Below are 15,246 nucleotides of genomic sequence, written 5' to 3'. Positions count from 1 at the left end.
GTGTGTGTGCCAATCCCCACGTGCCTCTGCCTGTCAATGCGTGCGTCTGCATGTTACTGCGCGTCTCTGCGCGTCTCTGCGTGTGATTGCGCAGGTGCGTCTGCGTGTGATTGCGCAGGTGCGTCTGCGTGTAACTGCACGTGTGTGCCTCTGTGCTTGCGACTATGTGCGTGCGCGACTGTGCGCGTGGGACTCTGCTTGCGTGTCTGTGCACCGTGTGCCTCTGCGCGACTCTGCATGCGCGTGTTTTTGCGCGCGTGGGCGCTAATGCGGTGGGGGGTTGGCGTTGTGCCGTGTGCGGCCGCGAGCAGGCGACGTGCGAGCGTGGGTTCGCCGCGATGGAGGAGTCGCACCAGAAGGTGATCGAGGAGCTCCAGCGAGCCCACCAGGCGGAGCTCGAGAAGCTGCGCTTGGAGAAGGACAAGCTCCTGGCAGAGGAAACGGCCGCCACCATCGCAGGCATGTGGAGAACGCACGGAGCGCACACGTGGATAGCGCACGGAGCGCACACGTGGAAGACGCACGGAGCGCACACGTGGATAGCGCACAGAGCGCACACCTGGATAGCGCACGGAGCGCACACGTGGAAGACGCACGGAGCGCACACGTGGATAGCGCACAGAGCGCACACGTGGAGGACGCATGGAGCGCGTGGAACACACGCGCATGTAGCGCCTGCCAGCTCAGTCCCTATCCACACCTTGAAGCAGGCTGGAGCGGAGAATAAATATGCAGACAATACGCCTCCCTTATTCCCATAGTTGTCTCTGCGCGTACACAAATAAACATTTACACAGCACATCTGCTGCATGGTCTTTTGAAAGGCCACGTAGCAGAATGAAAGATGCTTTTAGAGTATTTGGCTGCTATAAATTTCCACGTGATAAGCCACTTCGTTGAGCTATCATTTACGATAGCCAGATCACTTCTGAAAAAGAGCTACATAGCTCAGTGGGCCTTACCTGGTAAGATAAAAGTCGTTTATAGTTTTAGTTTTGGGAGCCAGTCCAGCGTTTGTATTAAACCAATGCTCATGATCGAGTTTTGTGCGTTTATACCACGTGATTGTAAATGAGTCGTAAACCCACCTCCACCCGACACAGCCAACGAGTACGGTATTGTCACGTGACCAGAACGTGCCAATTCGTGAACTACTTGTGCACACCCCGGCCGTGTGTTAAGAGAGCAAACCCACGACGTTTCCAAATCGCGTTAACGACGTTTCGCCGGCGATCGCAACCGGTGCGCGGCGTGCTACGTCGGAGTTGTCAAAGCGCAAAACAAAACCCGCGGGCCCTCCCGTGCGCTGCGCCTCCCCTGACGCGACGGCGGCCCCCTTGCTGCGTTTCTCCGGCAGCGATCGAAGCCATGAAGAACGCCCACCGGGAGGAGCTGGAGCGGGAGCTGGAGAAGGTGCGCAAGTCGGAGACGCACAGCGTCAACCGGGACATGGAGGCGGTGCACGAGCAGCACGAGTGAGTGGCGACGACGTCACCACCGCTCGTTTCGCGTGTCCGCTCAGTTCGTCCGTATCAGCGCGCGTGAAACCATTGCGCGCGCGTGCGGCGCTGCCCTGTGTTTGTATGTTCGTTTGGTGGGGGGAGTGGTGGTGCAGTGGTTAGCGCTCTGTCCAACTAATCCACACCTCTGGTTTGTCCCGTCTGCGGTGTTTTTGCGAGATGTGCTTGCAACTTCGCCCAAGAAATGCCCTTCACTTGGAGTTTTTTTTTATCCGTACACAACCGGGTCGACTTTATGGATAGTTTTCGCGCAGAGAAAGATCTTTATTTTGATGGCTTGAAATGTTGTCGTTCTTCTGACTGAGAGGTCAATGATCGACGTCCCCTCTCCGTTTCGGTGATATTCGGTGTGGTTTTACGCGTGACAGGGTGGGCCCACGAAGGTTGGCTGTCATCTTCCCGCCACCACTATCCTCACGAGTGGGTTGCTAGGATTCTCACATTCATCGTCGGCAATCTGAAATTACCGCTGCCGCCCAATTACAGTGAGCCGCCAGCATCAATTATCTGCCACAACCTTAAAAATGTCGCAATTTTGCCTCCCTTTCAATCGTGTGAGTTATCACGATTCGTGCTTGTGGATTGTTAATTTTGTTGTTGTTGCCATGACTGTGAATGTAGCGCCTCTGGTGGCTGAAGGGTTTACGTGAACCTATGACAACGCGCGCAAATCGAAAAATTATTTATTCTCGCTTCATACCAATATCACGAGCACAAACATGTCCTTTAAATGATAAATCGATGCATTGTTGCTTGCTTAACGATGGCAATTACGCTATGCGCTGGTACGTACTGCACATACTCTGCGTGCATTACAAGCGACTATCATTGTTGTCCTCTCTGTGTGGCCGTCGTCGAGCTCGTGAAGGTGCCTGTCTAGATTTGTATTTATCGGTGAAAGGAATACAATACCAAGTTACGCGCCTCCGTAAAATTTGCACCAGTCTGCGAATTGGTTGAGGCACACCTCCCCGTGGTGCGTCATACAGCAGCAGCAGCAGCAGGTTTGCCTTTGTCAGCTGCATAATTGAGTGCATTTGTGCACTCTTCAGGAAAGTCATAATTGCTGTAAATGCTAGCGGTTAATTATCTTGTTGCAGTTGTCGCTGGGAGCGGTCGTGCGGACTGCCCGCCCGCGAGTGCGTGTCGGTGTATTTTTAGTCTCCGTGGTTCTGCTGCCTTTTTCCGCGATGTAATTTACATCCTTCCACCGAGTCCGGAAAAATAATTTCCAGTTCAGAAAAACGTTTAATTTCCTGTCTTCCAGTGTGTCACAAATGATGTTAATTGATGGTGCCGAGTAGGGACACGCTTTTGTCTTAAGCCTGCGATGGTACGCTTGGGCGTGGTGGGTGGAGGGGGCAAGGAGGGACGATTAGATTCTGAAACCAATTGCGCTGTCGATCAATTAATAGCTGACGGGAGCCGACCCAATTTTCTTTTGCCAAGATCCCAGTCGCAGCAGCAGCAGATTCTCCGTTTTGGAGCAGATCAAGCCCATTAACGCATTGCACATCTCCCGGTGCCCAATCAATGAACTATTTGTACTCGGCCCAGCTGAGTGGGCCCCCGCCCCATTAGACCGGCAAGCCTTTGCGACTCGTGCTGTCAGATCTGCTTACGACGCGTTGGGTGCGACTGCCAGTGGTCTCTCAATCCCTTTGTGGCTTGGAACGAACAGTGTGGTAACCTCCGTGGGGGAATATTTGTACACAAAGGCCAATATAACGGTGATTCTTTTTTTTACGTAGCCTTCCCGACCCGAAATTTGAACCAAAGGGCGCGTGTGGTTATTGGCTTAGCCCGTTTTGGGCTGAGTGAGTCACTCTTTATTGATGTGCCTGTCGGGCAGCAGCTGACCTCAAGAAACCATTTTTTTTGGGGCTTCTCCATTAAGGGCAGTTCGAGGTGCAAATTAGGAAAAACAAATTGCGTGGTGGAGGTGGTGTGTTGTCAGTCAGCTGCATCCAAGGCAGAGCTCGCCCCCAGAGAAGATGCATCTCGTGACATCTCATGTGCTCTGAAAAAGGGCCATTGCCCAAAACGTCACTTATTGTGTGCACTTTCCTTCCCCTTTAGGGTGACGGGTTCATGACGAATGCATTGACGTTTTGGTTGTTGTTGTTTGTGGCTTTTGTGCACCGCTGCTAATGCGGCATCGCACAAACCAAATGTTTATCTGAACGGAAAGCAAAGTGGGCCTCGGTGCGAGCCCCAAATATCAGTGGTATAATGCTCGGTCACTCTCAATGCTCAATCGAATGCTCACAATCTGGAAAGATCCTCGGGAAAGGAAGGAAGTTCGCACGGATTGTTGTTTGGGTTTTTTTTGTTTAAGACGCGCTGCGTCACGGTTATAGAGCTGCAGTCAACACACAAAGTCCATTTATAGATGTACTTATTCCTTGAATGAAATTTGTATCTTAGTTCACGTAATAATTATTTAATCGGTGGAATTTTGGCAGGACCATATTTTAACCAAAATGCCTGTAAACACACACTTACATTTACGACAAAAAAATCAATCGTGAATGTGCCCTGGACTGCTGTTACGTTGTTTATGTGTGCGGTGTGAGCAGTTGCGCAATGATTCGCACCCTGCACTGCGATTCCAGTGACCTGGGTTCAAACCCCCCCCCACCCCAGCCAAATGGATCGCAGCATAATTCCGGTGGCAAGTGATAGATGAACGTCTCCTTAGTGCTTCCCCGTAGGTTGACTCGGCCTTAAATGTAGTGGGGTGGGTGTGGGGAAGGGAGGACAAAGGTGGGCAGGTGCCGGTGGCTGACCACTGCACTCCATCGTGCGCCGTGCTGGCTCGATTGGCTGCTCGTGAACGGCGTTTTTAACATCCCCGTGTGTACGCCGATGCTAAGCTGCGGGTGGGCGTCTGTGTGCTCTTGTGCTTTGTTTGTTGTTGCTGCGGCGCGTGCAGGGAGGAGATGATGTCGGTCCAGCGTGAGATCGAGGTGCTGTCGGAGCAGTACTCCCAGAAGTGCCTGGAGGGGGCGCACCTGGCCCAGGCCCTGGACGCCGAGAGGCAGGCGCTGCGGCAGTGCCAGCGCGAGAACCAGGAGCTGAACGCGCACAACCAGGCACGCGGCGCCGGCACCGCCCCCCACACCCTCCCCCCCCACCAGTCACATGACTATGACACGCATCACGTGCCTACGAACACGGGTCATGCATGCCTACAACACTTGTCACGTGCGTACAACACGGGTCACACCTTTCCACAACACGGAACCCACATGCGTACAACACGAGTCGCACCTCGGTTTAGCGGCGGTTGGCTACGTAACGGTGCGAAAGAAGTTCAACGTACGTGCACACAAACACACACGCGCTGACCTTGGGCCCCGCCACACTGCTTTCCTTTGGCAGGAGCTCAACAACCGCTTGGCGGCGGAGATCAGCCGGTTACGGGGCCTGGGCAGTGCCGATGCGAGCGGCTCCCCCGTCACGCAGGGTGTGTACGAGCTGGAGGTGAGTCGTCGGCAGCGGTTGCAGAGCGGTGCGTCGGTTGCGGCCATCGGCCTCCACCACCCTCCTATCAATCGATCCCCACGGGTGTGACTCCGGGAGCGAGAAACGGTTGCGTCCTCCTCCTCTACTGGTCGGCTGGTGGCTCCGTTTGGCGACGAATGGGGAACCCATCGGCCAATGTATGGGACGTCTCACCGGATGTGGGCGAACGGCCAATTGCAGGCGCTCGTTGCGTGGCGCGCAAGCGTGCCCTGTTCGGCGTTCGCCACATGCGTCAAATTAATTCGCAATTTGTCGTTGCCCCTTTGCTTGTGAATGGAGACGATGGATGGAAGTGCACGAGGAGGAACCCCTAGGGCCTTTGTTTGGAGGGCATTCCACGGCGTGCCGCTTTCCCCCCCCGTGTGTGTAGTGAGTTGGTTGTCTCATCTGGGTCACCGATGACTCTGCGCAGAATAACGCGTCGAGTGCAACATTTGATTACGCACTTAATTCGTCTGAATCCCAGCTCTGAACGTTTCAATGTCTGTCTCACTAATGTGACGTGTATGTATATATGTTGCACATCTTTCTCACCGCACATATACAAGCGTGCTAATCGGAGGTGCGTACTCTCATATGCAAAGCGGGTGGGAAAGTGCTGCCCTCTAATGTGTGGACCAGAGGTCGCTTGAAGGGATCTCAAGAAAGAATAAAGACCCGTTTAGTCGGTTACCCAGATAGTTTTCAACGGGAGGAGCCCATCCGGTCCAGTTCTCTTGGGTCGTTAGGATATCACAGGTAGCTCTGTGATATCCACTTACCGTGGGCCTCCTTTTCATAAGCACGAAGGGATGTTGCCCTGTTCTGCGAGAGATCCGAACGGACGCTACGGGTCGTGACGTCGTGACGCCGATCGCACGAGAGAGAGAGAATTGGGCCGGGGGAGTGAACGAGTGGAATGGTATAAATTGGGAAAACCGCAGGACTCGGGAGGGAGGCGCCGGGCCTGTCCTGGCGTAATTATCCAGCAGCTTGCACCGGTGGCGGCTGGCATCCCACCTCGAGAGAACGAGACGCGGGTGGCGTGAAAATCGCACCCCGCGCGTTGGGTCTGTCGTCATTCATTCACTCGGTATATCCGTGTTGATTAAGTTGTCGGCTTATTTCGATGCGAGTTCATGTTTATGCAGGTCATGTTTATGCGATTCGTGTTCATGCACGAGGCACCCGGAATAGCACTGTGCGTGTGCCGCAGGGCATCGGAGCTCCGCGTTGTATGTAATTGAGGTGGTTTGTTTTTTCTGTCTCGTCTTGCACCGATATTCGATGCAATGAGAAGTGCTTATTTATATATTTTTACTACAACTGTAATTTACATCGCAAGCAAAAAGAGGGGAGAATAAACACGGTTGGAATTTTTTATTTTTTTGTGGTGATGGGGGGGGTTGTGTGGGGAGGGTTGTTTTGATGGCTGTTGGTGATGGCAGCGATGGGTTTGTTTAAGGTCAGGCGGTATTGTGTGGTGGAACCTGGCCCCCTCTCCCCATGCCGCCGTGACCCGGCTTGGGCTGACGCCGCGCATCCGCGAGCCACGCTCTCGGCTGATTGATGCGCTCGGATTTTCTGTCTGTTTCTGGTTTCCAGGTCCTGCTGCGCGTTAAGGAGTCGGAGATTCAGTACCTGAAGCAGGAGATCAACTCTCTGAAGGAGGAGCTGCAGACGGCCCTGAGGGTACGTGTGGTCCCCCCCCCCCCCCCCCCCAACGGCTGGTGTCAAAAGGTCGGAAACGCCATCGGTGGTGAGCTCGCACTGAGAGTTGAGCAGGAAAGGGCCCAAACTGCTGCACCCTTTATTACGGAAGGCAGCTTCGCTTTGGCGTCGATGCCGAATGGTGGATGTGGTTTTACGAGGGATAGTGATGTGGTGAATTACCACAGTCGGTTGTTTATCTGGCAATTATGAAGTGGATACTCAAGGCCCTGTGACGTAATGTGAAAGAGAAGGCTAATTTCTGCAGTGTCGCAGTCAACATCATTAAATATGTGGGCATTGCTGGTGATGGCAATAAATTAGACCGCCTGATCTCTTCTGCAGCATCTCTCTCCCTGCACATGCCACATCAATAATAATAATCCAAAATAGTATTTTTATATAGTGCCCTTCACGCAGGAGCTTCTCATAGCGTTCATAACAATCATTGGTACATTTTATATATTTGTGTCATTGGGATATCACAAAGCTATCGTGCAGGTGCTATGTTTCACGTGCGGGTATCGTCTGCGAGTATTACGTCGCTCTGTGGTTTTACCCAGTTTGGAGATTAGACCTGCGCCCCTCGCTTGCTCGCTCGGCATGCAACACGGACTTTTTGTCGGACCATTCCAGATCCCGTAGTGCTGGCTTATTTCGTTCCACATTCGTATTTTTTTTTTATGAATCCCACATTTTGGGAACGCATCGTCAGTGCCGAGCGCCAACCACACTCGACGTCGCTCGGCTTCCAATAGCCGACGAGACCGTCTGCGGCACGCGTTCACGGCGGGCTTTGGTCCGGAACGAAAAACGACGAAAGTTGCGGGAAATCCGCTCGCTCGCTCACTCGTCCCTACACCGCGCGCAGGACAAGAAGTACGCGGCGGACAAACACAAGGACATCTACAAGGAGCTGAGCTTCGTGCGCGCCAACGCGGAGCGTGACATCGGCCGCCTGCAGGAGCAGGTGGAATCGCTGGCCGAGGCCTTGGGGGACCGCCAGCCGCAGGAAGGCAGCCGCGCCGGTTTCGGTGAGCGTCGTGTCCCCCAAAGTCAAAGATCTCCCCGTGCGTAGCCTCTACCAGACTATACTCTTTGGTTCTTTGGGTAAAGTCACGTAGGTTTAAAGTAAATTAAATCACTCTACCAGGCTCTTAGGGGCAAGCGCTGTTGGTGAGCAGCACCTACGAAGGCCCGCACGGCACACGAGGGGGTGGGTGGTCAGCACCACGCCCGGCCGCCTTTGTCTTCCCATTGGCGATGTTTAAACACCGCACCAGGTACTCATTTGAGGCTGATTCGACCTAGGGGAGATCCAGGGCCAGTGAATATAACTGTCACTGATGTTGGCCGTGAGCGGGAATTGAGCTCGGGTCGCCGGGTTCATAGCGAAGTGCGCTAACCACTACCTCCCCCCATCCACACCACCCCCACCCCCCACACCTCCCCCCACACACCCCCCCCCCCACTCGAACCCCCCATGCTGTGAACCACGTTGCTCCATTCACTTGGCTCCATCTCACTCCATTCCCACTGCTTCCTCACCTTCTCTGCCTCCACAGCCAGGGGTGTCGGGGGGGGGACTGGGGGACTGTGTTGAGGTCAGGAAGCAAATTGTCTTCGAAAATCGACGTTTTATATATTTTCATGGAATATTAGTGGAAGTTGGCTTTGCCTTACATTCTTCAGCGACGAGGAAAGCGCTTGTTATGCCGACTGCGATTAAGGATTGAAGTAATACAAGCTGGAGACGCTGGCAAAGTCAGCGCCGCGACCACATCCCGCAGCGGCGAGCATGGCCTGACGGACACCCGGCACCGTTGGCCTTGAGGCGATGTGCTGTGGTCTGACACTGGTGAGACGTGAGGCCATCAAGAAGGCTGTCTCCGGCGTAGGCCAATCAGTTTCAGAGACGATGCGAATATTATAATCAGAGCATACGGCTTTGCATGTTCACCACAAGCACTGCGTGTGGTTAATGCAGACTTGATTCCTTGCATAAGGTTTCTATTTGGTGTTTGAACATCTGTACACCTGTTGTAATGCCAGAAAGGGTAAAAATCTATTCTTATTTTCGCATTAGATCGCGTATGTATAAATGTGTGGTAACCCTCCACCACCACCCTACACAACCGGTAAGGTTTGTCACGTAAACAACGCGCCAATTACTCACTACTTCAGCCCACCGGTGTGTTGGAGAGTAAATCCACAACATTTACAATTTGAATACAACGTTTCGCTGGTAATTACATCCAGCATCATTGGCCCATTTGTCAGAATACTTAAGCGATCTCACCCAAAAACCTTTATTATGAATAATATATCGGTCTCAAAAGCCTACGTGTTAAACTATTCTTAATTTTTCATACACGATGCGTTGTGTGTGTGCGTGTCGCCCCTCCCAACAGACATCATGAAGTCCAAGAGCAACCCCGACATTCTGAAGATGGGGCGGCCGTCCTCCAGCAAGCGGGCCGATAGGGCCCTGCGCTCAAAGGTGAGCGACCGCGTGCCGTCCTCCCAGCACACGAACCTCGTCCAATAGGAACGCGGCGGCGGCGTGGCGAAACGCACACGCGCGCCCCCACCCCAGGGGGAACACGACGGTCGCGGGTCGTCGCTTGCGTCGCTCCCGACGCCCAAGACGGGAAGTAGATAACGGCGTGACCCTTGACTTGACTTCTCGGCGGTGAGCGCGGTCGCTGGCCGGACGCGCTTGCTTTGATGGAAACGGTCGGGTTACTGACTAACGGTGATAATCATCGTAACCGAAGCTTTTTGATAGAGCAGCCGTGGCCACGCAATAGAAGCCTCTTCTACTGCCTTGTGCAGTGCTGTGTGGGGCAGCTTGTTGCATTGTGAAGCTCTGTGCAACTCTGGGATGCGTGCTTTGTGTCTTGTTCTGACCGAATTACAAACTGCCGTTGGTGTGTCCAGTGAAGGAGGGTATGCTCAGAGTCTGCCACGTGAAATATCCTTTGGCTGTGGACCTTTTCTGTTCATTGCAGAACACGTCTAAATTGAAAGATAACTTCTTCCGAACCGCTTTTTGCACCTCCGATTAGCACGGTTGGCTACGTACAGTGCGAAAGAACTTGCGGCATATGTATGTATGTATGTACGTATGTACGTATGTACGTATGTACGTATGTACGTACGTACACACGCCCTACGTGTGCAGCTGCCTTAGAGAAATTTTGTGTATTGGAAAGAAGTTTTGTGGATCGGATTCAGTGATGGTGTGCGCCGCGGTGCCCATCTCAGTCGCAGCTCTTCATTCTCCCCCCCCTCCCCCCCAAACACCCATGCTGTGCGTAAAACGAGCCACTGCTCGCAAACGAAGAGACCTTAGTGCCGTTCACCACTTTGCGCCGCTCAATCGTTTGTCGTGACGGGCTGTGTCGGGAGATCCCCGCAGGACCGGTGCTGTCCGTCGAGAAAGTTTGAAAATGGACATTTTTTTGTTTACATCATGACCGCCGTCCTCCGATTTGAGGTCGTTCTAAATTGAGAAATCGGCCACCGTTTTGATGCGAGGCGTTGTGAATCCGCCCACTCGGCGGTTAGCGCAAGCACGAGTGAAAGTTAGCGCCGGTGACGGCTGCGAATTGACATGGGGCGGCGTGCGCGTGAAACGCAACGAGACCCAGGAGAGTGGTGGGGCCCGGAATAGCGGAATAGCGGGTGGCCTCATTGGGTTGGGGTGTGAGGTTTGGGTCGATACGTTCCACCACGGCCCCCGCCCCCCCCACAAACTGCCCCCACCCCCCCTCACAACCATGGCTCATTAACATCCGCTCGCTACCAAAAGTGCCAAGACTCGTTTAAAAACGGAGGCAGCGCTGACTGAATTGTAAACACGTTCTTTGCGATCCTGAATGGAATAATGTGAATAAATAAAGGGCGCCCGCAAAAGGGGGTAAACACTTAACTTTTCTCAATTGCCTCCAGGAAATGATCGCTTTTAAATGTAGGATTAAACAAACAAAAAAACATTCGTATTTTTTTAACCGACAACGACAATTCGTGGGTTCGTGTTGAACATTGAACGTTGGCGGAGCAGGGCTGAGCCACCCGCCGCGTGAGCTACGGAGAGTGAGACTGCCGAGTTGGTTCCCCCATCGTGAGCTCCGAGCGATGGGGATCCCCTGTGCCAGGCGGTTGTGTGCGGTCAGTCAATAGATCGGCAGGTCTCCCTGGATGGACTGGGGGGCGGGGGCACTTGCAGGTGTTGTGTGTAACTAGGCGGTAAAATGCATCATTCTCCGTGCTCATTCGGCAGGTATCCATCTCTGGCGGGGATTGAAGTCTGGCGGTTGCCAATTCCATTGTGATTGTTCTGAAACGGATGATTGCAGTTTGCGGGTCCAGGGAGATTAGGAGGAAGGAGGGAGCAGGTGCAGGAAGCGAAATGATTAAAATTTTACCTTCGGCGAATCAGTTTTTATAAATGTTTAATCTTTGGCGGAAATATACTTTTCATCCCTTTTTATTTCTCTTTTTAAAAAATTCATCATTTTTTCGCTCCCTTTTATGCCTTCTCCGAGTCTAATCGTGCTCTTAACTTCTCTAAACGTGTGCCCAGCGCCACGCAAGCTGGGCTCTCAAGGCAGACGCATTAGGCAGCGGCCACTTGAATCGGAGCCTGCTTAGAATTGACGAGAAGTTTGACTTCTTCGTTGAACGTTCAATCCGGTTAAATCAAGAAATTGTCCTTCACCGTGATGAAATATTTAACACATTTTCTGCTGATTTAAATTCACCATAATTGTAAATTGCGAATAAACATTGACGCGGTAGTTAGATTTACAATACTTTTTTAAGGACGTGACATTTTTTTGGTACACTTCGCATACATTTATTTACGTAAATCCAATAACATTGCACGCTGCCACGGTAGTTCAGAGGACAGATGTTTCACTGCCAAGATAATCATGCTTTTTTCTCGGTATGCATTAATTCACATTAGGCCATCTTAATGTTATCCCGTGACTAAAACGTATTCATCACCGCTGTCCTGTGACGTTTTGCACGCACGGGAGTACAGATTCAAACAGCACTGAGATGCATGTCCTGCGAAGCACAGCCCTCGCATGACAGCCGGCATGAAATCCCACAGGGAGATGCGTTGTTGTTTCTCACGTGCGCACACACACACCCGCGCCACGGTGGCGAGATGTTAACTACCTCGCCTGGTATGCAGGAGGTCGTCTGTTTGATCCCGACCCTGACACCTGCTGTATATTTGGAGTTTGTGGTATCTCTCTCCCCGTGGTCTCATGGATTGTTCTCCAGGTCCTCTGGTTTTTTCCCTCCACATTTAGAAGCATGCATTTACAGTATTTGGCTGCTAGAAATTTACACGTGGTAAGGCACTTTGTTGACCTGTCATTTGTTGCCAGGTCGCTTCTGAAAAATATCTACATAGCTCAGTGGGCCTTACCTGGTGTGTAAAAAAAAAAGTAAAACACATCTTGGTAGCACGGCGGTGTTACGTTTCCATTGAGCGCTTTATGTAACGTGACGATACCAGCAATCTGCAACAATATATATTTGAATCAATTCAGTCTTATTATCCTGCTTTTATTTGGATTCCTTTGAAGCCCTGTCCGGCATGCGGAAACATTGCTGGAACGTATTCAAAGTGCACAGTCGGCCGTTGTTTAAATTTGGTGGCGCAACGCAGCCCACGCGATTTGATCACGGGGAAATTTTTCACCCCGAGTAAAAAAATCAGGGCGCCCGCAACAGCAGGCTCGTTGCAACGAAGCCTTAAACAGACGCCAGCGGCACGCCACGCGAGCGTGTCGTTACCCGTTATAAGCAGACCCCCAAACGTGGTTTTACTGCGGCGCTGTGGCCTTCCTGCGGGAATGAATCATTAAAGAGTGCCGTGCTTCAGAAGTACACACAACGCCACGGTGTTTGGCGGTGCTTAGCGGTGGCGGTGCTTGGCGGTGGTGGTGGTGGTGGCTGTGGTGGTGGCTGTGGTGGTGGCGGTGGTGGTGGCGGTGGCTGTGGTGGTGGCTGGGCTCTCTGATTGGCGAAGAGCTGCGTCTGACGTGATTTTTGCACAGGCACAGGCCTTTCGATCGCTCGACTGTGACGCGACCCGGTGGCTCAAGACTTCTCTGATGGTTGTGCGAGCACACCCTTCCCCCCCCCCCCAAATTATTACTCTTTCTCGAGATGCGACTGCATTGACACGCTCTGTCAGTTTAAAATTCCTGTTGTCTGTCACTGAGCGTGTGCAATTTGGCGTAAACAGGGCAACAAACATTTACCAAGTGCATTCTCTATGAATGCGCTGTAAAAGTCGTGGATCTTGGCTGTCTGAGCATTCCCTCCTTGATGTAAAAAAAAGTGTCGCGTGCACAACGGCGGGGGGGGGCAGCAGCCGCTGTAGCCGCTCGGCAAAGCCCTTCCCCTTCTCGCGGTTCCTGCCGATGATGGTGGACTGAGCTTGGGGCTGTAACGGTTGGGAGCTTTGCTACGGCCGAGCTGTCTGCTGGTGGAGCCGGGGGGCGCGCTGGAAGGAACACGCCCCCCCCCTCCGCTCCTCCTCCTCCTCCTCGATGAATGTCGCGCTGTGCATTTGACAGTAACTGCTGCTCTATGAGACCGTCTGTAACTGTGGGCATCCGATATGCAGGTTTTTACCCAAAAGTAATTGTTTTAAAGCACCGGTATGTACATGTACATGTGTATGTAGATTATAAAGTGCTCTCGAAATGCGAGATCAAAACCAGTCTGTAAATTTGAACTCTCTGTCATCCAGTTGAATGTTCAAAAGTCCAGTCTCTTAAATGTTTTGCGGTGGGTAAAACTGTTGTGGGATGCCCCGTGTGCGCGTACGGAGGCCCGTGCAGGCTGTTGCGCTAATCTCGCCGTGACGTGTTTGACTCTGCTCTCTCCGTCTCTTCCTCCAGTCAGTGGTAGAGCAGGAAGTGGACTGGGACAGCTATCTGTCTGTAAGGCCCATAGGTAATCTCTCTCCCTCTCCCCGTGTCTCCCGTCATTCCCTCCCTCCCCCCGTCCGCCTCCATCGTGGGGTGGAAGAGGTAGCCCTGGAGCATTGCCCTGCTTGACCAAAGCGGCCGCGCCACTTGGCACGACCGTGACGAATGTTACTCGAGGCTCATGCCTCCCGAGCGATGATCGCGGGGTCCAGCCTCCACCACGGCTCGTTCGTTGAGGAATCTGGACCCCCGTGTGTCCCTTCCGGCTGCAGTCCCGCAATCATTCGTTGGCGACGCTGCGAAATTGGCACCTCTGCAAATCATCACCTCTTGACGCTTTAGATCGAGACGCCAAAGCGCCATTCATGAACGCTCAGCGTCGTTTTGGCGCAGTCGCTCAAAACCACCGCAAGCGTCGTCACGGCCTAGGTCATGGCTACCGGCGTCAAGCCCCCCTCCCCCCACCATCGTCGTTTCACCGCAGATGTTCCCGAAGCCATGCATTGTTTGTCCCGGGCCATTTAAGCTGCTCCATTTGGGCTTTCCTTGCCCAATCTGCATTTGTTCCTCCCACCACCTCCACCCCCACCCCATGATGAAGTTGCTGAAACAAGTGGGGAGTCTGCATTGCATGCCTCTGTCGGGATATGCTTATATTAACGCGCCTCGTGTGTGTACTCGTATGCATTCCTACTGCTGCTCTGCTGGCCGGAACATTCAGTTGTGTTCAATCGAAAGCCCGATTTGCGTGACTATGCAGAAAGCCCATAAGGTGTAGCGTATGGCCTTGTTTGGCGTTTGAAAGTAAAAAATGTATCCACCGATTAAGAGCGACTGAAATGTACATCTCAGCAGAGCAAGCATGAGGCCTGCCCACCGCGTTCCTTTGCAAGTTCCACTTCATTTCATTGTCTCAAACTCGGCATCTTCATTTCTTCTTCTCTGCATGCAAACAACGCTGCTGCGCTTGTTATGCACGACTTGGGGGGTGGGTCCCGAGCCGACGTTCGACTCGAAAGATGATGACCTTCCCAAAGTGCGACAGCGGGAGTTTGCATGACCGCTCGCTCACTCGCTCGCTTCGGTTGAGCAGGCACCCCTGACTTGGCATTGGCCAAGTCCAAACCAAAAAAGCCGCCCCTGCACTTGTCCCGGAAACATGGATAACTTGCACAAGTGCTGTGGAACTATGACTGCGTTTTTACGTGACCACGACCACTTGGCGGATATTGTCTTTGGCCGCAAGCACTTCTATTACACCCAACGCAAAATGTTGCGTTGGTCAGCTTAAAAGTTGCCGAAGAAAAATATCTTTTGCACGCAGATTTGTTTTGTTGTTGCTCATAAACACGAGGCAATGGCAATGCATCTCATTGAAGCAGTGGTTAGGAGACTTTGCGAAGCCGGACTTCACCCAAACACGTGTGGGTGCTTAAATGAACACGAGCGGGTCTGTGGGTACCTGGTAACCCCCACCTCACAGGACCCAGCGCTGAAACACATGCTGCGTTAACTATCGGAGCAATTACATTCTTGGGTAGACTTCC

General features: G+C 52.7%; 1 pseudogene across 1 annotated transcript in view; it reads left to right on the top strand.

Moving 5' to 3' along the window:
- LOC144726537 (uncharacterized) overlaps window positions 1-15,246 on the top strand; it is a 159,012-nt pseudogene that overhangs the window by 142,443 nt on the left and 1,323 nt on the right. Inside the window, exons 18-25 of the transcript XR_013587279.1 lie at window positions 95-118; window positions 312-459; window positions 1,358-1,475; window positions 4,456-4,615; window positions 4,905-5,006; window positions 6,633-6,719; window positions 7,609-7,771; window positions 9,149-9,237. The product of XR_013587279.1 is annotated as an uncharacterized LOC144726537 (transcript). The remainder of the gene's footprint in view (window positions 1-94; window positions 119-311; window positions 460-1,357; window positions 1,476-4,455; window positions 4,616-4,904; window positions 5,007-6,632; window positions 6,720-7,608; window positions 7,772-9,148; window positions 9,238-15,246) is intronic.

This window comes from Lampetra planeri, chromosome 23 (assembly GCF_965212315.1).
Source record: "Lampetra planeri chromosome 23, kcLamPlan1.2.h2, whole genome shotgun sequence".
NCBI classification, from domain to species: Eukaryota; Metazoa; Chordata; class Hyperoartia; order Petromyzontiformes; family Petromyzontidae; genus Lampetra; species Lampetra planeri.
Note: the sequence above shows the minus strand (reverse complement) of the source record. Positions and strands in the feature narration are given on the sequence as shown.